Source organism: Natrix helvetica (genome assembly GCF_964273705.1).
Source record: "Natrix helvetica genome assembly, chromosome: 2".
Lineage (NCBI taxonomy): Eukaryota > Metazoa > Chordata > Lepidosauria > Squamata > Natricidae > Natrix > Natrix helvetica.
The window spans coordinates 78,916,980-78,943,147 of NC_138552.1; the positions used below are offsets into that span (position 1 = coordinate 78,916,980).

The following is a 26,168-nucleotide window of genomic DNA, read 5'->3' on the forward strand; positions in this document are numbered from 1 at the left end:
ATGAAATAAAGACAGTTAGGAACATCGGATTAAATCTACTGTCAGATTAGAATGACCATGGTAATCTAGCCATTGTTGGACGTCCTAGTCAGTGTTTAAAGGGCAAAGAAATCTTTGTAGCAGAATGTTCCTTACGTATTGTAGGAAGTTATCACCCAGCCCTCTCCCAGAAAAATGAAATATCCTAGGAAATATTGAAAAGGCAGAATATTATATTTTCCTGGATGTGAAAAAGGGAAAAACACATTTTAAACACAAAGTAAATTCCTGCAGCTTCCGGCCCATCCCCACTTTGTCAATGGGCCATTAAGAAGGCCAAGCTACTCCACTTTACATAATAAAGAGTTCTCCTCTTCAACTCCAGAGTGATGGGATTAAGGCATGATAATATAAGCCTTTTACTCAACTGACCACATGGCATCTGAGAACTCAATCAAACCTGGATTCAAACTCAGCCTAGAGGGTTGCCCTTGCACGGGCCCATGGGAGTCTGGCAACCAATCAGAATACATTTCTTACACAGGAACAGGAAACAGATAGGTGGGGCAGAACAGATTATAAAAAGCCCTGCAAGCACTTCTTCGCTCTCTTCTCTTCCCTTCTCTTCTTCTCCACCAACATTGAAGCATGTGATCACCTTTTCTGTTCAGGACTCAAGCCATGCGGTCCTGTCCACCATTAAAACCATCTTTCCAAGCAGCCTCCATGTCTCCAGTGTCTTTTTCCCCACTTGGAGCTGAACCCAGAAGGACATTTCTTCCAACAGTATCATTCATTTCTCCATATTGCTTTATTGTTTACCTTCCAGTTTATTTCTCATTCACACTGTATAACTTCAATGTACACATGGAGGAGGCTAGAGAACTGTTAAAAATATTCAAATATTTTGTGGAACACTTGATTTTAATGGCCAACAAGAAATCCTGAGATAAATGTTTGTCAGAGACATGTTAACAATAATGGAAAGGTGTTTTTTTTCCTGTAGATATGTGCTTTTAAAATCAAAGTATATCTGTAAACGTTTACAGACCGATTTAAGTCTAAAAATATTTAGGAATATTTTTAAAATGAGGGACTCTATTAAAAGTTATCCAAATCCCAAAACAATGTGAAGTTTAAATATATTTAAAACATGCATATATTTGATATTTGTAGATGTCACTGTTAGTTTAGTAGTAACTTATAAATTAAACTTTGTTGAATCAGACATTTTAAAAGTAAATATTTTATTGTCTCCAATAATAAATAGTTTATGTTCTAATCATGTGGAGGTATCTGACATGTTTGCCTTGTGATGAAAAAAAGGTATACACATGGTCCTTGCTTAATGACTGGTCACATAACAATGAATGATGGACTCAGAAAGAGTCCTTTAAGAGTGCTTTAAGGCCTGCAAGCATTTCCAACTGCTGCAAAAAAAAACCTTTTCCATCATCATCACCTCTGTGATCCCATGATCACAATATGGATGCTTGGTGCCTTTTTTCAAGTTATAGCCATTTAACAAGAGGCCCATGATGATGTGATTGTCATTTTCAATCTTCTTTGCCAATTCCCCCAGAAAGTCAGTTGAAAAGCTGGCAGGGAAGTTTGCAAACTTGACACTATAAAGCAGGGCTGTCAAACTCACAGCCTGCTATAAAGAATTTTAGCACACTCTGAGTCTCTGTGCTAAAGAATGCAAACATCTTTGCTTCCCTGCCTTTCTTTGCCCACCCTAAAATGGGAACATGTAACTGGAACTTACCAGCACAATTCTAGACCATGTGAAAGAAAAAGAAACCCTTGATATAGAAGAACAAACACAATATAGCTAATTACCCCCTTTAAAGGTCTGCCTGACCCATTTTTTCCTTCTCCTCCAGGGGCAGAAAGATTGTTTGAACAAGTTATCTCTTACTGAATCCTTTTCTCTCAGTGCAGTGCTTCTTTAAAAAGTGCTAACCACAAGTTAACAAGCTCAGCTCTGTGACCTTAATTAGTTGATTAGTACCCTCCAGCTGGCTCTGGCTACTGCCTGATGATACCCTATGGAGTTTCACACTTTTGTTTGCCTGGGCAAACACCATTTTGAATTGCATTTTTAAATTGTAGAATTAGAAGCTTTGCTTCAGATTATATAATCTATATTATATATACTGAAAAATGCCATAGAGATAGAGCAAAATAAACAATGCATGATAAAATGGATGTAAAATCTAGAGAATAGCAGGGGAACAATGGTAAAGTTTAAGGGAAAATATTCATAAAATTTACTCCAAGATGGACAAATCATAGAACAGTTTTGAATAGTACAACTTTTTCACACAAATGAATTTATATTTAAAACTCAATAGGAAAATTTATTTTTCATTATTCTGCTTTTCCAATTAATTTGTTTCTTTGTAAAGTTTAAATGCCACAATTGTTAAACTTATCATTGTCTGCTTTCACTATTTTTCACTGAAATAAACCATCACCATTGTTTTAACATGTACGTTGGAACTTCCTTATGTCTAACTTATCTTTACTTTTTAATGTATTTTAAGATTGTTGAAAAAAGGACATAGTAGGCAATCTATTGCTATTGCATATATATATATATATATATATATATATATATATATATATATATATATATATGTATGTAGGTAGGTAGGTAGGTAGGTAGGTAGGTAGGTAGGTAGGTAGGTAGGTAGGTAGGTAGGTAGGTATTTGTGTTACAACCCCTGGTATGCCCAAATATGGGGGGGGGAGCTCACTACTCCCCCTTTCTGTCCTTCGGCTCATTACAGAAAACCATCCAGGCAGAAAACCATATTTTTATTTTTAATGTTGTCTTTTTATATATATTTATATTTATTTATCAGCACAAATACAACACACACACATACACACACACACACTGTGTGTGTGTGTGTGTGTGTGTGTGTGTGTATCCCAGAACATTTTTTTGGGAAATCCCAGAACCTCTTCATGAGGAATGTAAGTACAATTCAGGAAACTACAATATAGTACATGGCAAAATAGACTCCTTCCAGATTTGTAAAGAAGTGTGAACATGTTGCATACATTATCCTTACTTATTCAACCTATATGTGGAATATATATTAAGAGAAATCAGAATGTGAATTTGATTTTAAAACTGAGGAAGAAAACATAATAACCTGCACTATATTGATGACACTACTCTGAGAGTCAAAAAATACAAAGGATCTACAGGTACAAGTACTCAAAATGAAGGAGCATAATGAAAACATGGGTTTAAAATTACACATAAAGAAGACAAAACTTATAACAATAGGTAGAACAATCAGCCTTACAGGTGAGAGTAAAGATATCAGTGTGATGGATGGCGTTCCTTGATTTTACAATCAACCATCCATAATAAAGGAACAATCGGTCATCAAATATGCCACAGTATTTCTAACAGAGGTTTTGAACTTAAACATTGTAGTAGAGCAGCCCTGTAGATTTGGAAAAGATATTCAAATACTGTCTTATGTTTATATCTATAAAGATCGGAACTGTGCAATCCATGGTCTACCCTGTGACACCCTATGGAAATGACAATGAGACTTTAAAGAAGCAGGTTATGAAAAGTATTGATGCCTTGGAACTGTGGTGCTGGACCATAAGAATTTGATGGACAGCCAAGAAAACAAATGGATAGATCATCGAAAAAATCAGTCCAGAATTCTCACCAAAGCATAAATGACCCGGCTCAAATTATTTTTTTTCAGACACATTATATAAAAACATAGCTTTCTAGAAAAAGGCTCTAATACCCACAAAGGTGGAAGGAAAGAGAAGAGGATGACCAGAAGCAAGGTGGGTAGTCTTACTTATAGTGAAAACAAGTGCACCATTGAGAGATTTGAAAGAACAGGTTAGGAATAGATTGTTATGGAGACAACCAATTGTTATGGAGACAATCAATTAATCAATCATCTACATCCATGATGGCGAACCTGTGGCACGAGTGCCACAGGTGGCCCACGGTGCCCTCTCTGTAGGCACTCAAGCCATCGCCCAGCTCAGCTCCACCCTGCATTTGCGCGTCTCCCATTGGCCAGCTGATTTTCGGGTCTCTGCCATGCATGCGGGATATGTGCATACATGTGCAGGAGGGTTGCAGGGGATTATGCGTGCATGCACAGAGGGTGGAGAGTAGCACGGGGGGTGCTGCATCTCACGCACCCCATTTTTGGTCCCAGGAGACTTCAGGAAGGCCTGCGAAGCTCAAATGGGGTGGGTGGGGGGGTCATGTGCATGTTCAGGGAGTGGGAACATGGGAGGATCATGTGTGCATATGCAGGAGAGGGAGCACATTTTGCATTATGAGTGCGGGCATGCGCACAATTTCAGCATGTGAGGAGAAAGGGTTAGCCATCACTGATCTACATCATACTATTCTTAGCAAATGTCTGAAAAATTGAAAATGTGATGGCTTGGCTGCTAATTGTACAATTAAACGGATCATAAACCAAATGACTGTCACCTATACTAAATGACTGTCAAATTGTACCAGTTATCCACTGCGCAAATTCAAGCAAGTGGCATCGGTCTAAGCATTGAATGTCTTGGGGAAGATGGTCTGCAGAACTGTCTCCTTAATGATAAATACATACATTATATTTATAAATCTTTACAATTGCATAGTTCAGCCAGAAAGGTTTTTAGGAAGATTATTCCATCTGACAGAAGCATGGTTCTTGTGACATAGGTAATGCTTTTCCAGGAAACTTCATTGGGCTCCCAATTTCTCAACATTTAAGAAAATGGCAACATACATTTATTTTGCAAAGCTTTTAAGTCTGAATTGATTCGAGTGCTTCTGAATGTAGTTTTGATTTTTATTGCCTTGGTTTTACTAGTATGTGTTTTAATTGTACTGTAATCATTGCAATTTGCTTTAGGGGTTTATGTAAGAAGAAACACAGATACAAAATTATTATTTAATAATAAATATATTGCTATTGAAAAAGAAATCATTTGTTTCATGTGTAGTACTCTAGTAAAGAAATTCTAAGATATTTAATTTTAAATAAATTAGTTTTAAATTTTAAAATAAAGTTTGCATTCAAATGACAAATAGTTTTAATAAGGATAATTCCAGAGTAGAAATGAACAATACAATAAGATAAATGCTTACAGCAGCAAGCACATATTTGGCACAACATTGGAAGTGAAACTTTGCTGACAATATCAGAATGCCAGACCAAAATTGGAAAATATGCAGCAATAGCAAAACTGCCTCTATATATTCATAACAGAAGTTTAATCAAATTCAAGTAGGAATGGCTCCCTTATACATGACACATTACACAGCAAAGCAAATTTAGACATTTGGAATCAATTTTTTTTAAAGGAAGAATGTTAAGAGACTAATTAAAAATAAATAAGAGATGGGACCATTTAAACAGATATTTATTTATTTATTTATTTATTTATTTATTTATTTATTTATTTATTTATTTATTTATTTATTTACTAGAGCAATAATGTTTAATGTTCAAGCCTAATACAAGTGTTTAAATAGTTGTGTGCAGTTCTGAAAAATATAAGGAATGACAAAGGAAGAGGGTATTAAAAAATCTTCTTCACAGTGTTTTATTATGCTTTGTTTTTCATATTCCTTTTTGTACCCTTATTGTTTTAAATTTTTATTTTTGTGTGATTTCTGGATAAGTTTATGTATTGCTTTTTAAAAACATTGCTAAAGAATCCAAGATTCTTAAAATATTTTTTTGTTAATTATTTTGCATCTTCAACCATCTCTTTTAGAAGTAATTTTCAAGTGTTCTCTTGCATAAGAGGACAACAGAATTTTTACAAAGAAGCCTTGCAATTTCTATATAGAATGGACCCTCCAGACAGATTTATGAATTTTCCTTATATATGGATGAATTTTTTTGGTATTACTTGATTTCTTTTAATATAGATCTGATGTCACCAAGTATATCAAGATAATTGGGTCTGATTTTGAGATTTTGCGCACCGAGTCTACTTCTTGTTCCTCATCAGATAGAACTGTGATCTGGATTATATATATTTTTCCACCCTTGATTAAAATATACAATCACATGTTGGAATACAAGAAAAATGAACAAACTCTAAATTTAGAGTTTAAAGCACGAGTGTCAAACTCATGGAGTCACATTGCAATCACGTGACATTTTGTGATGTTTTTTCCCTTCATGGAACTGGGGTGGGCATGGCCTGCGTGTGATGCATTTGGCCCGCGGACTGCCAATTTAACACCCGTGGTTTAGAGTCACCTCTAGACAATATGGGTGGCATAGAAATCTAATCAATCAATCCATCAATCACTGTCTGATGCTGATAATGGACTGGATGATGGAAAACAAATTGGAATAGGTAAAGATAGTGATATTTCCCTCAAACTGCAGACAATGATAATTCCAAATATGTTTTGTATTAATTGTTTTCTAGCATATCTGCAATATTGTTACTATTTTGATTAATAAACATCTTATGCTATTGATTTCAATTGTCATTTCATTTTCATCCCAAAACTGCAAAGGAAGAATGTAGATGAAGCAATTATATAATAAAACTAAAGTACAGAATTTTCATAGGCTGCTGTAATATTCCTTTCCTCGCAAATAAAATAGGCATTAAAACTCCAGGATACTTTGCATCGTTGACCTAACTCACAATCTTTCATCTGCTTTTTTGGCACATGTATTGGCTGGATATTTTTTTTAAATGTTTAGAAACTCAGATTTATTTTTCTTTTTTTTTATGACAATCAAGATAAACTCCCACCTTTGCTGTTAAATTCCTTTCCTTTTTCCTGGGGCAAATATCATTTCTCTTCAGGGAAGATAAACAATTCATGAAAAATGAAATAGGGAATTCATTCTGCAGACAGAGTGCATATTAATCATTTCTGCAACTTGAATTCACTGGCTAAAAAAGCAACAATAGAGTTATCTACTTGCAAAATTAATGGGAATAACAGTAACTGCAAATTTCAAGACATAATTTACTTCTAAAATGTTAAGACTGACTTTAGTTGTAAATAAAAGCTGATAATCTGGCAATTATAATTTATCCACCTTCACCCTCATCTAGGTGTTCTGTGGGCAAATAGGATTACATGGAGAAGAAAGAACTGATGAAAGTTAAAGCAATCAATTCAGCTAATTTTAATTGTAGTTTAAAAAATTCTATACATTCCATATATGAGTACAAATTGCAAAACTTTAAAAACTTTTTTCCCCCAAACAATATCTACAGATCTGATTATCCATTCCTAACATGGCTGCCTCAAGTGAAAACACAGACATTTTTTAAGGCTTGGTCACCTCTTCTAGAAATAAATCCCCTGTGATTAACCAGTTTTCTGAAAATTGGTTTGATTAGATTAACATGTAATATCTGCAAATCACTATCAAAGCCACAAATTCCTCCATGGATCATTGATCACAGGGTTGCAATCTGTAACAGAGAAAACACTTTTCTTATACAGGTAGTCTTTGACTTACAACAGTTCACTTAGTGATTGTTTGAAGTTACAACACTGAGAACAACACTGAGTTATGACCATTTGTTACTCTTATGACCATTTCAGCATTCCCATAGTCATGTGATTTACATTTGGATGCTAAACAAGTAACTCACATTTATGATGATTGCAATGTCCCAGGTTCATGTGATCCCCTTTTGCGACCTTCTGACAAGAAAGTCAATGGGGTTACTAATTTAACGTTTGCAATGTTTCACTTAACAAATGTGCAAAGAAACATGGCAAAACTCACTTAACAAATTTCTCACTTAGCAACATAAATTGTGGGCTTCAGACGATAATAAGAATATTTCAGAAACCAGATGGCTTCATTCAAAGTATGGGGATGAATGTATAGAAAATTATATTTTTATATATTCTTAAGAATATATATTTATGTGGCAACCACTATGTTTTCATCTACATGGAATCAGTAAACAACTCCCCACCCCTCAAAATGTCTCAAGTAATTGTCAGCTTTTAAAATGCTTTGGGTGTTTCAATCTATGGTCAATATATCATTCAGCAAAAAAAAAAAAAATTCAAGGTCTGTCCCCTAAAAATTATTCAGAAAACTTAAATGAAGAGCACACTTAAGTTTATATCAAGAAAGGCATGGATAGAACTGTATTTTATATGTTTCATATAGAATATGAAACATAAAAACATATGACCTGAAATATATAATTATTATATATTATATGTATATAAAGTTTAAATATTTTTAATTTAATATTTTTTAATTTTTTTAAAAAAATTAGCTAGTGATGGCCTTTAACTTTATTCTTTTGAATAGAAACCAAAATTGAAACTTATATCAGAAAGTGGGGTTGAATTACATCTTCCCCATCTCAGGACATGTTTACCTATGATGAAAATGTCTTTTTGTTTCAAGCCACATGGCTGTGCTTAGTAATGCTTTAATAAATCATAAGAAATCTCCATCTTTAATAAGAGCGTCATACTTACATTTCAAACTAAGATAAAACAGTTTTTGGAACTTTGGGTGTTTCACCATGTGTTATTAGAAAAAAGACAAGTAGGATAAAAGAAGATTGAATAGTACTCTCTGTTCACCTGCTCTTATGAAAGCATGCTATGAAGTATTTCTCTAGGAATGAGGAAGTTGTGAGTTTTATGGAGTATTTTCCTTAGGCAACTTTCATTACTGAGCAATGCAATAAGATGGGTGGGCTTGGGTTTTTTTTTTTTTTAAACCAATCTGTATAATTGTCTTAATTTTACATATTTTGCAAGAGACTACCATATGCACCTAAATCCCAGATTAATTTCTATTTGGTAAGTCATCAATTTCCAGGAACATCTATAGCCAGGATGGCGAACCTATGGCATGCGTGCCGCAGGTGGCACACGGAGCCATTTGTCAGGGCATGCGAGGCGTTGCCCTATCAGCTGAGTTCAGCCTTTTTTAAAGCCATTTTTCGTTCCCCCCAGGCTCCAGAGGCTTTATAGAAGCTTGGGGAAGGCAAAAAAGAGCCCCCGCCCCTCCCAGAGACCCCCCGGAAGCTTCAGGAGCTTCCCTGAAGCCTGCCGGAGCGCAAAAAAACGGCCCTATGGGCAAACCGGAAGTTTGGGATTGGATTTCTGGTTTGCTCGTAGGGTCGGTTTAAGCCCTCTGGAGGCTTCAGGGACCTTCAGGAGGCTTCCCTGAAGCCTTTGGAGGACTAAAAATGACCATATGAGCAAACTGGAAGTTGTACGGTCATCTTTAGTCCTCCGGAGGTTTCAGGGAAGCCTCCTGAAGGTCTCTGAAGCCTCCAGAGGGCTTAAACCGGCCCTATGAGCAAACCGGAAATGACTTCCGGTTTGCTCATAGGATCATTTTTTGCCCTCCAGAGGCTTCAGGGAAGCATCCTGAAGATCCCTGAAGCCTCCAGGGGGGGTGAGGCTGTTTTAGCCCTCCCCAGGCTCCTATAAAGCCTCTGGAGCCTGGGGAGGGCAAAAAAAGCATGCAAAAAAAGGGAAGAGCACCTCTCATGCGTGCATGTGCACTGTGGGGGTCACACATTGCATTATGGGTGTGGCATGCCCACGCACGACCCCCCTGCGCTCCCCCCCTTATGGCACATGAGCCAAAAAAGGTTTGCCATCGCTGATCTATAGCATATAACGGCAGTTAGGTCAAACAAAAATGTTAAACATTAGCCTGTGTATATTAAAAAATACATTTAATTGCAATTCAAAATTTATATTTGGAAAGTAATAAGTACTTACATTAAATGTTTAAGTAACCTTCAAAGTAATCAATTAAATATTAAATTAAACAATTACATTCATTAATTGTAACTTATTTGTGATTTATGATAGTTAATAGCTTTAGATCCATGACATTTATAGAGGAACTATAAAATGTAGCTAATATTAATCACTATTGTTCACCTTGGATATTGTAGTAGAAACACTGTCCCAAAATAGATTGCTATATATCCCATTGTTAATCAGTTCGTTACTTCTAACAGGTTTCTGCTACAGGGTTGGAAAAAAATGTGTGAGAAAAAACTGTTCTCAAAAGTAGGCTTCTTTTGACATTAAAAAAATTCTTAAATAAAACAGTTCTGATAGCAATAGTATTTATTATTCCTTCAATTATCAAAAGTATTTTCAATATGCTGTTCAAATGTTATTACCTAATGCCATTCCATATTTTATTTTAAACTATTCCTTCTACTTTTTTATTTCATTTTTTCCTACTTTAGTAGCACACAGCTCTTAGTGGCACACAGCTTTAAAAAGCACATTAAAAATATAATATGGAGCAAGGAGGACAAAGGAACCTTAAACCCCCAATTCTAGTTAATGGTGGTAGCAATAGCGTGCTAGCATTTCTGCGCATTATCATTGTATAATAAAATTCTTGCACTCAATTGCATTTGAAAATCTTCACAAACATATTTCCCATCTCTGCGTAGTAGTTACCTTTACCTAGATCCCTAATTAATGCATCGGTATATTTCTAATACAAAGTTTACAGCCAAACATTAAGGGAAGCAATCAGAAAAAGGAGTAAGACTTTAGAAAGAGACATACATATCCATTTCAGGATCAAACTTGCAGTACTATGCAGAAAGAATAATTCATATAAACAGATGTTAAACCTTACTGGGGCTATCAGACGTTTATGAATAAGATGTTCCATTGTATGAAATACTGTATTTCTGACAGTTGCAAGGTTTAATAAACTAGTGGAATTCAAATCTGCAGAAACAGCATTTCCTTCCTGTATTCCATTGTGCTGATGTCACAATAATCAGGAAGCTCAAGAGCAGCCGCATATTTGCTTCAAGCATGTTTCCATATCTTCAAAAGATCTCTTTACCTGACTCATATCTACTGCCACTGAATATGTCTTTTCTTATTATAACATGCAACTGAATGGCACTGTGGCTTGTGATATCTCTGATATAAAGCAGAGCTCAAGCACTGCACTTTGTAGTTGAGTCACATCACATACTGTGATCAGCATGCAGATCACACAGCTCCACTTCTGTTTACTGTAGTCAGGAAAACAATGACAAGATCCTGAAAAAGATTCTGAGCAATGCTGAGATGAATCAGGATCAACCATTATAGGCTTCTATTTGGTCACTTCTAAAGGGGAGTAGTCAAGTTAAAAGAGGACAAGGATATCCATGACTACTACAGATGCCAGGTCTATATTGCTACTAGTATGGAAGGTAATATATCTTCAAATGCAGCTGCTGAGAATTTGCTACTTCTGTTATATACTAACAATTTTTTTTTGGGGGGGGAGATTATTACAATATGTGAACAGGTTAATAAAGCAGCATTCGATAGTGTGTGTAGCTTACAAGTTCAATCACAATATACACCCTCTTCACCTCTTTTTGCTGGAGATGAAAAAAATGTTCCTAAAAATAAATGAGGCTGAACCCCATAGACAGGGCAATCTGTATACACCAGGTTCTTTGTCATACAACCAGAATGGAGATGAATTTGTGGCACAGAATGCAACGGTCAACAGCATTCTGAGTCATGCCTAATTGCCTCAGGGAAGAAGATGATAGATAGATAGATAGATAGATAGATAGATAGATAGATAGATAGATAGATAGATAGATAGATAGATAGATAGAGACAGTTATAGAATTTATTGTTTGATATACTATTCTGTTGCTATAAGCTGCCCCGTTAAGTGTTTAAAAGCATTCAATGTATTATAATAAATAGCTAGGGACTACAAGAAAAAAAAATAGACCAGGCTAACTCTGCCTTTTGGAAAACTGCTTGTATAAGACACCAAAGAGTTGAGCACTTCCATCCAGTAATCCCATCACCATCAATTTCTTACTTAGTTTGACATCATTCAACCAAAAGATCAATGCAGAATCTTGCAAGGGAGTTTCTATTGTTTCTCTTGTGCATGTCTTTCTTTAGTATCATTGGCTAAAGTTTCTATGCCTTAAGCAACACTGCTGAGAAAGTCTTTACGTATTTACTATGAATGTTAAGAGAGATTTAGCCTATTTTACTAATAATCTCAAAGTGTTAGGCTTTTCTTCACAATGAATACTTTCTACCTGATTCAGATGTATCGAATTTGCGTATTTCTTTTTGAAACAATTAAGAAAAATCCCAGCTAGGAGTTGAACATATACAGATTAATAAAATAGCTTTATAATTAACACAACATGTATGATAATTGGTTTAATAATTATGATAATATGAGGTTCTTTGAAAGTAATCAGCAGCACCAGATCTAAATATTATCCAAACAGAAAAAAGAAATCAGAACAAAGTTTGGAATTCAAAATATCCATATATTTTATATCATAGCACGCATACAGTAAAATACAGTTTGGGGTAATGGTTAAAGATGTTGACCCAGAAACATGGAGACTTTGAATTCTAGGTCAGTCATTCTTTCTCAATGATTGGAAGGAAGAACGCAATGGCAAACCACTCTTGAAAAATGTTGCCACTGAAACCACATGGACTTGCCACTAAGAATTAAGAGTAACTCAACATTTGAAACTAGGACAGATGTGTCACTTTTGGCTTAAAGCAGGGTTGTCAAACTCCCAGCCCATGGGCCAGGTGTGTCACATGCTGGCCACACCCACATCCAGTTTATGGGTGTGGCCAGCATGTGACACATCTGGCCCATGGGCTGGGAGTTTGACAACCCTGCTTTTTTTTTGGGGGGGGGGAATCCTGATACGTCACGTGATGCCGCCATGACAGTTTGATTTTAACACCCCTGGCTTAAAGACTATTCACAAACACAAATGAAGTGAAAACTATATGCAGGGAATACCAGAGCAAGGACTAAGTGAAGTAAAGAACTGGAAATTTAATGGGCATAGAGAAATGGGAAAAATCCCAGAGGAAAAAGATGCTGAGTCAACAGGGAGGGTACTGAAGAGTTAATCCATGAAGGCAACAGCACCTAACCAACCTCAAGAGATCTGAAGTAGTAGAGACAATTAGAGCAAGTCCTTTTCGAAGGATGGGTGATAAGAGGTTTCTGACTACTGGACTTTTCATTAAATAGTATTTTATAGCATAAAGTTTCAGTTGTACCATGTGTATATTGTTCATAAGCCAATCTGAAAAATACTTTGCAATTAGAAGAAGTAAGTCAATTCAGTGAAAATAAATTGTATAGGAGCTGAAAAATATTTTGTGTGGAAAATCTCTGAGAAAAAGCCAGTGTTGTAGTTGGGCTTAATTTGGATGTCTAACCCCACCCCCCACCCCCAATGGTAATCATACTGAAATTTCTAAAGTAACAAATTTGTTGTCAAAGTAGATTATAAAAATAAGATGGATGTGAATCAAATGAGGAATCCCAAAAACATAATATATGTATAGAATATTTAAAATAGAGCTATAAATTTTAATCCAATTTCTCTGCTGCTAACCTCTCTCCTTTTCCCAATCATAGTAGTTAATATAATGATTATTGTAGTTCAGTTTCTGGTGGTAGTTGTTGTAACTTTATATATTAGTATAATTACTACCTCTACTTATGTTTTTTGTTTTGTTTTTTTGGTAACAGTAATACTATAAATCTCTTCCACCCAAACCTTCTGATGTTTATGTAACAATGTAGCATCAGTTTTGAGCCTCTTATGTTTAGTATATTTAGTGGTATCAAGGCCCTAAATATTCATGTTTTAATATTCAAAGGTAAATAAATTTTAAATAGTTGCTGAATTCATTTAAAATATTAAAATAGCATTATAAAAAATCTCAAAAGTTCAACAATATTTTAACAATTACACAAATAAAATAATGAAATACTATTGGTTGAGATTTTGACTTTTTTTTAAAGAACCGATAAATTAGCAGATGCTTTGTTAGGCTTAGATTAAAAATAAGAAATAAAATAGGAGCCACTTGTAAATAAATTGACCAAAATAAGGAAGGAAAATAACCCATTGAGTTTTCTTGTCAGAAGCTGATGGGCAGGTTACAAATGGTGATCACATGAACCTCGGACCGTGCAACTGTTATAAATACATGCCAGTTGCCAAGAGCCTGAATTCTGTTCACAGCATTATGTGAATGCTACAACGGACTGTGTGAAAAAAAGCCATAAGTCACTTTTTCAGTGTTGTTGTAATTTTGAATGGTCACTAAACAAATGGTTATAAGTCAAGGTTTACCTCTATTCAGTGCCATACTTAAAGCTTCTTATTTTTATTTCTTGTCGCAAAAGAAGACCCGCCCGATCTCCAAAACATCAGGAAATATTGTGAGCTGAGTCTTACCAAGAACAACCTTTTTCAGATTATGAACTGATAACAACCAAAAAAAAAAAAAAAGGCCCACCTTATTTTTCTATAAATCTCAAGAATTTGATAATTAACTGCCAGAAAGCTAGACATCTATGGGGAGGAGGTGCTTTAATTACAGCTCTGATTATGTTCGTCCATCGTGTTCGAAGAGGCCCTTGACATCTAACAGGTTGTGGGCTGTCCACGATGTGTCCGCAGGTGGCTGGTAAGTTCTATACGGGTATGAAATGTTCTGCTGCATGACGGGCAAACGTATGTGGGCACCATTGTTGCAGCATTTGCAGCTCTGGCCTGGTGGAGTGTCCGCTTCTCTTGTGCTATGGTTGTTCTTCTGTCCTCAGATGTCTGGCTGCCTTGGTGGATCAGCATGCGCCATGTTGAACCATCTTGTGCCAGGATTTCCCAGGATGTGGTCTCAATTTCCAGGGACTTGAAGGAGACTTTCAACGTGTCTTTGCATTATTTCCTTTGTCCCCCTTGCGACCGCTTTCCTTAAGACAGTTCACCATAGAGGCAACAGGGCCTGCCCAGCGGGTCTGGGCTTTCATCAGCAGGGTGTGGCCTGATGACAGGCCTGCTCTAGAGAGAACTTCTTTGTCTGGCACCTCGGATCTTCAGTATTCTATGGAGGCAGGTCATGTGGAAGTGGTTCAATTGCCTAGCATAGCCCCTGTATACCGCCCAAGTTAATTAGAGCTGTCCAATTACAGCTCTATCTGTACCTGAAAGCCAATCAATAAATTAAACATTTTGTAGAATAAAATTTATCTTGAAGGCTGTAGGATGTTTTCCACATGTCTGAACAATTTGCTCAATTGTGCTTCCAAATATGTAAACACATTTTTATTTAATTAGTTTGCTGAAAAGATATCAAAATCTTGTTTAACTAGCAGTTCTGCCTTTGTTAACATTAACTGTTCCTTGAAGCACATTCATCAAATCTTTCATTGGTTTTTCTTAAGATACACTTCATTACTTGTTTATGGTTAAGCTTATTATACTTTCAGCTTGTTTGTTAATATATAAATTTGGAGAAAAGGATGATTCCGTGCCAATATGTCAAAGTTTGGAGATTTCTTCTCAATTTTGGATTTTTTTTTTCATTTTGAAGGAAATTGAAGAGGCCTTTAATAATTTTATAATTAGACTATAACAAAATGACTTGTCACTTATTTCTCTTTTCTAATAAAAAAATACACCACTGTAAATAAAAGGAATAAAACAAAAGCAAAAGATTTGTTGCTGACTACACAGAGTTCTTGATGATATAGCAGAATCTTCTACCATAGCTGTTTTATTACAAAATGAACAAACATCAATTCAATCTAGCAATCGCTTCCCCCCACCCCCCAGGTGATAATTGGAGAGGTCCTTTTGAGATCTTTTCTTAAACATAGGTACTACAATGGATTTTTTCCATAGCTGTGAGACTTTCACTATATTACTGATAGAAGCAAAAAGACTAGAAAAACTGAACAGTGAGTTGATTTTAATTAAATCTGGATGGATAAAACCAACTTTTCAAAAGTCCTATCAGAAGCTTAGTTGTCCTTTGGGAGATGATAAGGAAATCATAGCAGAATTTTACTGTAGCAAGAAGAACAGTGAATTCTCACTGTAAACGACAAAATAGTCCCAGGTTTCAGCAGATATTTTTCATATGGGAATTTTTTGAATAGTTTCCATAATCCTGTAAACAATTCTCTAGTAGGTTTAGTGTCTCTATTTCTAGATAAGCCATTCCCAAGTGGTACTGCTTCTTGATAAGATTTAAACAATATTTATACTGTCTCTTTGTCAAAAGAAAATCTCATTGCCTGCTCTACAGGTTTCATTAATGGTACAAAGTTGTTTACTTATAAGCCTACATCTCATGTTAAAGCACTTTTGCATTTTTTATTTTCTGGTTTTCTATGAAAAAAATTTAGTTTAGAGACTGAGCCAGCAAAATATCCTTGGAGGAATAGCCAGATTACTCTGAAGAAAAATAAATAATAATTTCAGATGCTCAGTCACTTCTGTAATTATGTTTACTCATATATTTAATTAGTATAGATGCAACTACAGTGATTATATTAATTTTATTTAGTTTGATAATCATAACCCAGTTATACTATTTGATAAATGTGTAAGGCTGTAATGGGGAGAAAGAATAACTATTAGGAAAGAAGGAACAGTGGCAACTAACACAATGGTCATGTAAAAGAAATCTGTACACTAAGTATCTCAGACGTGACTCTCCCTGGTTTTCATGAAGATAAAAAGAAGGACATTCAGACTCAAAATCCTTCTACCATAACTTTATAATAAAAGTATATTAGCATACATGACAATGATTTCTACCCTGGTTTGCTCCGATGGATTGGCAAGCCATAATATACCATTGCAACTCTGCGTAGCTTACAACTTTAAAACAATTTAAAAAACAAACAAGAGAAAACATGGCAATATATTTAAAATGCCATATAGCAAGCAAACATCACCCAATCTAGTCTAAAACCTGGCAGAAGATAGAGCTATTGAACAAGTCACAAAGTGAGATAAATGAATCTAGAAAGCTGCATTCTGGCTCAGGCACTGGGTTTACTTATATCAAACAAATCCATATAACTTGGTGAATGGGAGAGAAAATTCTGGGTGCATTCCCTCATCATAATCTTCAGCCTGTGTGTGTGAGGGCCAGATACCTGTCTCTGTCTGAAATCCAACCAAGGAAACAGCAAAGCCACCCAAGACCACTGCCAGATCTATATGTTGTGGTCTGCCAGCAGCCTGCGGAGCTGGCAACAGAGTCAGACAGTGAGGAGGTTGGGGAGGAACATGGGCTAGTCCTGCAGTCTGGGGAAGGCTTGGACAAGGGCTCTGCATTGAAGGCAGAGAGGGGACCAGGGTCAGCAGTTAGGCAGACGAACAGGTTCCCCCTGTTCCCACTGTGGTCATGGGCAGAACTGCCAAAGGCAAGAGCAGTTAAGACAGAAGGGATGACTCAGGAGTAAGACTTGGAGGTGATTGGCCCCTCCCATAGGACATAAAGGAGGTGCAAAGCCACTTGAGCCTTTGCAGGAAGCAACTTGGTTCATGCTGGTCAGTTTACCTTCTGAAGCTCCATTTTGACTCTTTGCTCCTTGTGGCCTTGCCAAGCTAATTGCCAATTAGGTATTTGGCAGTGTTTCAAGGAAGATAAAGGTGGCTGCTTATCAACCTTATCCTGAAGGACTTTGGCAGCCTACTGAAGGACTCTTTACAACTATTTGGGACTCATTACAGGCTGTGAATGAACATAATTCACAGCCTTTGAAATAAAAAGAGGGTTTTGGGGACTAAGCTTGTGTTTTTTACTGTGTCAGGAAGCCTAGGTCAGAACACTATAGGCATAGCCAGTTCTATAGTCTGTCTAATTCAAAGTTAGTTGAATTATAGTTAGTTATAAACTTTAAAGCCCTCCATGACAGGGATCCAGGATATCCAAGGAACTGTCTTCACCCAACAGGATCAGCCTGGCCCACTTATCCTGACTTAAAAGGCCTATATGTATCAAATTAGCAAAGGAATTTTGGCTTGTGGAGTCCAGGAGAAGAGCCTTTTCTTCCCTGACTCTTACACTTTTGAACATCTTACCACCAATATTGAGATCAGCCCCTCTGTTCTGTCCTTCAGGAAAAGGCTTACAACCTGGCTATGCCAGCTGGCATGGGGCCCTGAAGGAGAAACTCTCTGCTGGAAGTGATTGGTACAGTTACAGTGAAGGCACCACCTCTGCTCTGCTCCTAACCTGTGATTTTTTTTTTAGATTACTCTTAATCCTCTGTAATTTTAATTGTTTTTATATTTATATATATTTTATTATCTTGTAAGGCGTCCAGAATTGCCTCATACGGCAAGATAGGCAGCACACAAATTTAATAAATCAAAATCATAACAGTCATTCATTCACTTGATTTTAAAAACTGTGCATTGACTGTGATGCACATAAGTATCTGCAAAGCTATAGCATAATATAACCATATTATGGTTATAAATAAATTACAAATGCTATCTTGTTATTATCTGAGAGATTGATCACATAGAATTGTGATGGTGAACCTATAGCATGCGTGTCACAGGTGGCCATGCCCTCTCTGTGGGCATGCAAGCCATTGCCCAGGTAAGCTCCACTGCACAGGCACGCAAGCCTCCTGCTGGTGAGCTGATTTTCAGGATGCATACACATGCGTAAGGGGCGGGGGGAGGGTTCCTCGCACCCAATTTTTGGTTTCAGGAGGCTTCAGGGAGGCCTGCTAGCACCAAAACAGGGGTCACGCATGCATGCGCGGGGGCAGGGGGAGCAGAGGGGGTCACATACGCATCTGTGGGGGGTGGGGCCTGCATGGGGGCATTGCATTATGGGTGTCAGAACAAGCATGTGCTATTGCGCGTGCACGCTTTTGGCACTCGAGGAAAAAATGGTTTGCCATCACTGACATAGAAACATAGTAAAATCAGAGTCATGATTTCTCCTCCCCCCTTCATTGCCAATCCAATTTGAAATTAGAAACCAATATTTCAATGGAATGGTTTTTTTTTTAAAGTAATCCACAAAATAAAATAGCAAATTGGAAAACAACACACAAATAGCATTAGATTTAAATTTTGTATAATTTATAATGGAGAGTCAGTTGGTGGTTAAGGCACCAGACTAGAAAGTGAGAGGCTGTGAGATCTGATCTCACCTTAGGCATGAAAGCCAGTCACTCTCTTTCAACCCATCTACCTCACAGGGTTGTTGTGGTGGTAAAAATAGGAGGTGGAAGTCATGTTGGATATGCTCACTGCCTTAAGTTATTTAAAAAAACAATAAAGGTGGGATTCAAATAAATAAATTTCAAGTAACTAGCACTACTAGCCAATAACGTTTTTTTCCTAGTTAAAACATATTTGAGAATAGATATATCCTTCTGCAAGTTGTAGCTGACACATCAACCAAAACGGATAAAAGGCACTCCTGGATTTTATTTCTTCCACAATCAGTGGGAGTCCAGGACCCTTTTCAAGATGTGGAACTGATCTTTAAAAAGAATGTAACAAAAGTAAATCCAAAAAGAATAGATTATGCTCTTAGTCTGATTGTATGTTTCTGCCCCAAATATTTCTCTTGTATCTATCTATTGAGTTCAAACGTATTAGTCTAGAATGATTTTAAGGTGCTTAGAAGATAGAAATGTTCTATCTTTTAAAAAATGAGAACATATTTGCAGAATAGAGAGGATGAATTAATTTTATTGTAATGTCTTTTTGTTTATTACATTTAATTAGATGTTAATTATCCAAGTTGTGTTGCATATTAGGTGATAATACAATTTGAAATCAATCAACTGGTGTCTATTATTAAGTCAGGTATTATTTAATTGTTTGAATTTGAGTTTTAAAGCTGCAGAAAACCAACTTTTTTTTAAATGACTAGACAAAAAAATATTAACTCTCTCCTGTATCTTTCGTCTGTTAAATAGTGTATTTTGTCATAACTGTTGTTGCTCTGAAAATGAATGAGTGAATGGGCTGTTCTAAATGACAAAATATTTTTCTTTAAAAAATACTACACTGTATATAGAATATTTTATTTGACATAAAATATTCCATCTTCTCAATTCTTTTAAGCATGAATAAACTTATGAATTATATTTCTAAAATTTGTATATTTGTTTGGCAGCAGCTGTTTAGAGAAAAGATGACTAATTTGATGGTGCCATCTTGTGGCCCTCCCACAAAACATTTTCAGAGTTTGTTATCAAATTTAAATGGAAAATTGCAAATCAAACAAAAATATATACAAATAAGTATACATAGGTAAAAACAGCAGATATGCATAGCCACTATATGCATACTCCTTTTGATTGTTACAATTTCCATTTAATGAATATACTGAAAGGCATATTGCAATTAATTTTTACTTTCCACTTAATTAAAAAAAATGACTGAATTCAAAATATTATAATACAATAATATAATAGTAGAATTGGAAGGGACTTTGGAGGTCTTCTAGTCCAACCCCCTGCCTAGGCAGGAAACCTTATACCGTTTCAGACAGATGGCTATCCAACATCTTCTTAAAGACTTCCAGTGTTGGGGCATTCACAACTTCTGGAGGCAATTTCTGTTCCACTGATTAATTGTTCTAACTGTCAGGAAATTTCTCCTCAGTTCTAAGTTGCTTCTCTCCTTGATTAGTTTCCAACCATTGCTTCTTGTTCTACCCTCAGGTGCCTTGGAGAATAGTTTGACTGCCTCTTCTTTGTGGCAACCCCTGAGATATTGGAACACTGCTATCATGTCTCCCCTAGTCCTTCTTTCTATTAAACTAGACATACCCAGTTCCTGCAACCGTTCTTCATATGTTTTAGTCTCCAGTCCCCTAATCATCTTTGTTGCTCTTCTCTGCACTCTTTCTAGAGTCTCCACATCTTTTTTACATTGTGGCAACCAGAACTGGATGCAGTATTCCAAGTGTGGCCTTACCAAGGCATTATAAAGTGGTATTAACACTTCACGTGATCTTGATTCTATCCCTCTGTTGATGCAGCCTAGAACTGTGTTGGCTTTTTTGGCAGCTGCTGCACACTGTTGGCTCATATTTAAATGGTTGTCCACTAGGACTCCAAGATCCCTTTCACAGTTATTACTACTGAGCAAGGTATCATCTATACTGCACCTGTGCATTCCGTTTTTGTTGTCTAAATGTAGAACCTTACTCTTTTCACCATTATATTTATAATCTTGGGCACAAGCACAAGAGAATGTAATAACTGCTTCTATCTAAAAACAAAACAAAACAAAACACACCAATGCCACTCACAAAGTTTTTTAAGATGCTGATGGAACTACTGATTATATTGTCATCCAGTTGCTTATCTACTAAAATTCTTCCTAAGCCAGCCATATTGGTAACTGTTACTCAACTAATAGATCAATGCTCCTTACTTTAGTGTCATTTGTGGAAATATTTGAAAGATAAAGTAATTATTTCTTGATAAATGTACTTTTCCAAACTAGCAAGAGAAAGGAATTAACAATTGCTTTATTTTTCATTTGGTCTATTTTTTGCTTCTTAAATATTTAAATAAGCATTATCTCAGCAATTTCCAAGCGAACATGAAACAAATACAAAGATCTTTCCTGCTCTTGTTATCAAACCTTCTTTTAACAGACTTTGAAATTTTCTACATGCAAAGAACATGTTTTCAGCTGACTTCACTTTGGAAGTACTGCAATTGTGCTTTTTTCATGAAACTAACTACATACTTGAAAACCTGCAGCAAAATAATTTGTTAATCTACATTTACCAAACCCATCCCTGACTTTCTTCTGTTAATGTTTGCACACCTATAGATGTCAGCTAAGAATGTTTTGCCCTAACAGTTTCAATAAACAGTTTCTCTACATATTCTTTTCAACATTATTGCTGAATGGTAAGAAATTGATATATTATTACAAATAGGTTTACTTTAGTATAATGGAAGCTATACATCTAAAGCCTTAATGCTATGATTATACTGTACTAACAGAATAAATGCAAGCCTTTTTCTTAGTAATTAGAAAATTATAATCACATGTATAGCATGTGCTTCAATATGTTTTAGAATAATTAAGTCAGACTGCCATTAGTTTAATTAATTCTTTTACACCTTCTTGATTAGACAGCCAGTTTAATGACGTCTTGCACACTTTGAGCTGTGAAGTGTGGTTTATTTTTGAATTCTGTAATAAGAAAATATAATTCTAACCAATTTGGTTGTATTTAAGTACAATGACAATAAAGATTATACTTAAATCTGATGAACATCTTCCAGACACATGTAAAAAAGAAAACAACACTATTAATTTACAGTGATGGAGAGAAAAAGAAAAAAAGAATAATCAGTTGATTATTGTTTTTGCATAATTACATTCATATAAAATGATTATTTGCCTCTGGATAAATAACGAATGAAAATATTCTAAACTAGATACAACCTTTAAATCAAAACTTGTGTAGTGTTTTATTTTGTAAATTAAATAGCTATCAGTCTATGCATTGGAACTGAATGCTCATAATACATTTAACATAGCAACATCTTTTACAAGATACACAAACCACAAATGCCTTCACTTAACCTGGCTTTCTTCCCATTAAAGTATGATAAGTTAAGTGTTTTGTGGCTTGCATATATCAGCAGATGAAATAATACATAAGATCATGTTACAGAGAGGATATTTTTGTTAAAACGCAGAAGAGCACGAACTTTTATATATGGGTAACCAAAGTCCTCTCAGATTGGGATTTGTCTATCTGAAGTTAGAGTAGGCATCTGGAGTACAGCCTTTCTGCACTCCAGATACAGGTAGTCCTCAACTTATGATCGTAATGGACCCTGCCCATCACAGTGATAAGTTGTGAAATGCACTGACCCTATTTTGCAATCTTTTTTGCAATGGTTGTTAAGCAAATACCATGATTCTTCAGTGAACCAATGATTCCTTATGGGCCAAAACATGGAAATGAATGCTGAGTTTTGGCAAAACTGTCATAGAACAGGGTCACATGTTGCAAATGGCTACAAATATGGGGATGTAAAATACCCTACATGAGGCCATCTGATCATGGGGAGTGTAATGGCTGTTGGAACTTCAGAACCAGATCATAAGCACTCCCAGGTAAGTCTATTGTAATTTTGAATGGTTGCAAAGTGACCACTCGTTGAGTACTGGTTGTTATACAATGTTCATTATCAATGTCAACTTGCTTTCTGTTTATCTGCTGATAATAATTACTATAGTCCTTAACATATGAACAAAAAACTGGGACTGGAACATCAGCAAGGCAGTTGTTAAGGGAATTATGCTCCATTTTACAACTTTTGCTGCAGTCATGAAGGAAATTAATATGGTTGTTAGATGAATCACATGATGCTTAAGTGAATCCAGCTTCTCCCACTGACTTTGCTTTTTGGAAGCTGGAGGAAAGTTGCAAAAAAAATGATCATGTGACTACGGGGCACTGCAAAAATAATGACAACAGCCCAAATTTTGATCATATGACTGTTGGGACACTATGAATGGTTTTAACTGCAAAGATCAGTCATAAGTCACTTTTTCAGCACTGCTGTAACTTTGAATGGTTATAAATCAAGGACTGCCTATATGTAAGAGGCAACAAAGGAAATAAAATAGTGAAACTAACTCTTTTCATGGTAGGCCATGAAAAAATATTTTTTATTTAAACATAGACAGTTTTCTTATTTTTATTGTTGTATCATGGTATTAGAAATGACTTTATACACAAGTAGTTAATACAAGAAGTCAAACTGTATTCTTTATATTGCTATGCTATGATGTAACATTGGAAATAGAGACATTATGAAAATTAATCCACCAGTGAAATGCCATCTGGTAGAACAGTAGATCTCTTCTGTTTCTTTTGGGCTGTTCCCTTTGTTTTTGCCACCCAGAAAAATATGTTTGGGGTTTTAGAGACCTTCTGGAACAGTTTTTATAGAATGTAATAGACATCAGGAAAATATTTTTTTTTCTGTGTGAGTAGAATCTACTTACATATTGTGAAATGTGATTTGGTATAATCAAGAACTATGTTGCCGAAATATATAAAAAATAGATTGACCATGCAAATATGATGTGGCTCAGGTCAAAGGAACATTTTTTTCTTATTCTGACCACATTGTTTAAAGATTTTGTTTCAGAGAAGTACACTCAAGCCCTGTCAAGAATGTCAAAAATGTTTTCTTACTCTTTGCTGTGCCAGCTGAATAATTAAAGCATTTCATTCAAAGAAACATGGCACTCATTACTCTAATGTCAAATCTAGAAAAAAATAATGAAGTTTAAAAATAAAAGCTCACCAGCCCCAAATGAATAGCAGAAGCCAAGTAGTATACATTTTAAAAGATTTTATTTCTAAACTTTGAAATATCACTGACTTCTGTGATTCTCTTTAATTAGCTTCATGTTTCTCAAAGAAATCTAAGAATTATTGACCATTATCTATAAACGATTTGATTTATTCATTATAGTAAGAATAATCCTATAAGCATCTCTCATGTTTTGTTCTAATTTCTCAGGAAACTAAGAATTTGATATTCTTAGGGGTGTTTGATCTTCAAATACCGTATTTATCGGCGTATAACACGCACAGGCGTATAACACGCACCTTCATTTTAAGAGGGAAATTTCAGGAAAAAAATTTAAATTTCAAATAAAGAACTTTGAAGCAAAATAAGGGTAGCTCAGAACTTTTTTTTATTAATATTATTACCACTTATAAGGTAAATAATGTAAAAGGACAGTAAAAGCAACTATGAACACTGCTGCTTTCACTGCTACTATCTTCCACCCTCCCTTCCTCCTTCCCTTCCTTCCTGCCTCCCTTCCAGTTCCCTCCTTCCTCTTTCCTCCTGCCTGCCTGCCTTCTTTCCCTCCTGCTTATCTATGCTTCCTTCCTTCCTTGCACCTCCCTCCCTTCTGCCTGCCTGCCTTCTTTCCTCTTTCCCTATCCTCCTATCCTTCCTTTCTCCCTCCCTCCTTCCCTGCCTCCCTTCCAGTTCCATCCTTCCCTCCTTCCTTTTTTTAATTAACTTTTAGTTGGGAGTCCGGGGAGAGGAGAGACGGCTCATCCATTCTCTCCTCCTCTCACCCACACCCCGCTGTCTAAAGCGCTTCCTTTCGCCCGCCCGAGGTCTTCCGCGGGCGAAAGAAAGTGTTTTAGTCGGGTGTCTGGGAGAGGAGAGACGGCTCATCCATTCTCTCCTCCTCTCGCCCACACCCCGCTGAGTAGCGCTCCGTGATCCTTTTCTGTGCGCCTGGTGTTTAGATAGATAGCCGGATGTTTAAAACGCCAGGCGCACAGAAAAGCAGCTGCTTTTGGGGCGAAGCGCTCCGCGATCCTTTTCTGTGCGCCTGGCGTTTAAAACATCCGGCTATCTATCTAAACGCCAGGCGCACAGAAAAGGATCGCGGAGCGCTTCGCCCCAAAAGCAGCTGCTTTTCTGTGCACCTGGAGTTTAAAACATCCGGCTATCTATCTAAACGGCTGCTGTTGGGGCGAAGCGCTCCGCGATCCTTTTCTGTGTGCCTGGCGTTTAGATAGATAGCCGGATGTTTTAAACACCAGGCGCACAGAAAAGCAGCTGCTTTTGGGGCGAAGCGCTCCGTGATCCTTTTCTGTGCACCTGGCGTATATCGCCTGGCGTATATCGGCGTATAACACGCATACATCATTTGCCCCCTATTTTTTGGGGGGAAAAGTGCGTGTTATACGCCGATAAATACGGTAAGTACTTTAGATCTCATGCAAAGAGGAAGAGAATGACTTCCTATTGAAGAAAGTCTTTCCTCTATCCCCAATTTATTATTCAAGGTTGAAAATCAGCTTCTGAATGCTTTAACATCAGCTTTAATGAGTGAATTCCTTAAATCTGTGGGAACCTTTTCCCAAACTCATAGAGAAGTCCAAACATGTTGGCTTACTTAATAAATAGTTGAATAAATAGTTCAACTATTTGAGTGTATATATTCCCAAACCATTATATCCTTACAAATGTAAGGCACTTTAAGCTAGTTTATATAGTAGTAAATTGACCACTATTATAATGTATTCTTTGTATGATTTTAACTGGGATTCACTGTTCATAATCTAAACCCTTAGTCACTATATGGTATGCTTTGAATGAAGCAGCTCTTTAACCAAATAAACATTTTAAAACGAAGTGCTTATGAGGCTTTATAACTGAAGAATTCTAATTTAATACAATAGAGTTTACAATGAAAAAAAATAGAACTAGCAATATTACTTAGGCTAATATACCCACACACACTGCTTGTCATGACCCCATTGGATCCTGATTTGG

The 26,168-nt window shown here is 36.2% G+C and overlaps 1 protein-coding gene across 4 annotated transcripts in view; it reads right to left on the bottom strand.

Annotated features, from left to right (window-relative positions):
- The window catches only part of PTPRD (protein tyrosine phosphatase receptor type D), a 1,361,199-nt gene that overhangs the window by 1,234,747 nt on the left and 100,284 nt on the right, over positions 1-26,168 (bottom strand). The window lies entirely within an intron of this gene.